At 37.1% G+C, this 1,560-nt stretch overlaps 1 pseudogene; it reads right to left on the bottom strand.

Annotated features, from left to right (window-relative positions):
• Positions 1 to 246: 246 nt before the first annotated feature.
• Positions 247 to 365, bottom strand: LOC112470948 (annotated as a pseudogene).
• Positions 366 to 1,560: the final 1,195 nt, after the last annotated feature.

Here is a 1,560-nt window from a genome sequence, read left to right as displayed (position 1 = left end):
CATCCCATTAGTCAGACCAATAGTTCTCAATGCAGGCTACATAAGAATCACAAGCAGTGCTTTTGAAAATTAATGATGCCTGGGTCTCACCTCTGGAGGTTCATTAGTCTAGAGTAAGACCAAAGCATCAGTACATTTTTTTTCTTTTTGGGGGTGGGAGGGGAGGTGGTGTGAGGCAACCATTGGTTGACCTCACAGATTGCAAGGACCTTGTCAGCTTACAATCCCTTATTTTTTAATTTTTTGTGCCTACAGCACCTGGTCTTCGTAGGTGGTCTCCCATCCAAGTATTAACCAGGCCCGACCCTGCTTAGCTTCCTAGATCAGACAGGATCGGGCTTGTTCAGTGTAGCATAGCCATAGACAGGCATCAATATGTTTTAAATGGTCTCTATGATTTTAACAGATAGCTGGGACTTTAGAGCCATTGACTGACCTAAGTCCTTAATAATACAGCTTAAGATTATTGTTCCTGCACTATGGTCTATGGAAACAGAGGAAAGCACTGACTGGAGAATATTTTGGACACAAAAGTTTCTGGAATCTCTGTACAGCTTTTCTGTCCCAAGTTAAATCATCCCAGTTTCTTCAACCTTCCACAGAAGTCTTATTAAATCACTCTTTAATTTTGTTTTGATTTAGCTCAAATAGGGATGTTTTCCTGGAGAAAGATTTTCTAAGTTAGACGTCTCTGTTTTACAGAAACACATAACCCTGATAGCTCATCTAGTCAACTGCGAATTGCACAGTAGTTGTTATGAAATGAATATCAGTAAAGATTTCAGCGGAACATTTTGTTTTATTTCTACACTTACATAAGCTAAAAATGAAACACCACATGTATAAAAAAGGGGACATTTATCTGTTGTCATGCAAATATTATCAGAAATGCATTTGGTCACCTAATTTATGAGTCAGCTGACATTGTACAGAGCTTGATTTTGTTTCTAAATAATCCTTTTCCCAATAATTTCAGTTATCAATGGTCTTAAGAAGAATAAGACTCACTCAAAAATCAGCCTAGAAATACCAAACTTGGACAGAGAGGGGGTCCTGGATGACTCCAGAAGTTAATCAATATACACCCATGAGCTTGATTACCAGTCATAAAGTTATTCATTTCTTTCATCCAGAAACCCAGAGCCACTCTCCATGACCTAAACATGGATTGATGAAGGAAATATGGATTGATGAAAAACATAGATTGATGAAAAACATGGATTGAGAGAAACATAAATCAATGAAAAATTCAGGCATAATGGACTTTAAAGATTAAAAAGGGAAAATGAGAGGTGATGAGGTATATAAACGTCTTAGCAACATTTGGAAAAGAAGTAAGCGTGTTTCAACTCATATGCTCAGATTCCTTTTCATATGTACTTGGGTGGAGAGGTGCTGATTGGTAGTTTTCAGAGAATTTTTCCCTTTAAGATAGTATACATACAAAGCTTTTAACTCATTAAGTCATCAGGACAAAATAAAGATCCATGGCAAGGCAATAATGACTGGCAGCTGTCATAAAACATAAAGGATAAAATCAAAGTTAATCATCACAGATCA

The sequence above is a fragment of the Pteropus alecto genome, unplaced genomic scaffold (genome assembly GCF_000325575.1).
Source record: "Pteropus alecto unplaced genomic scaffold, ASM32557v1 scaffold210, whole genome shotgun sequence".
Taxonomy (NCBI): Eukaryota; Metazoa; Chordata; class Mammalia; order Chiroptera; family Pteropodidae; genus Pteropus; species Pteropus alecto.
The sequence above is the reverse complement of the archived record's forward strand: the minus strand, read 5'-3'. Positions and strand labels throughout refer to the sequence as shown.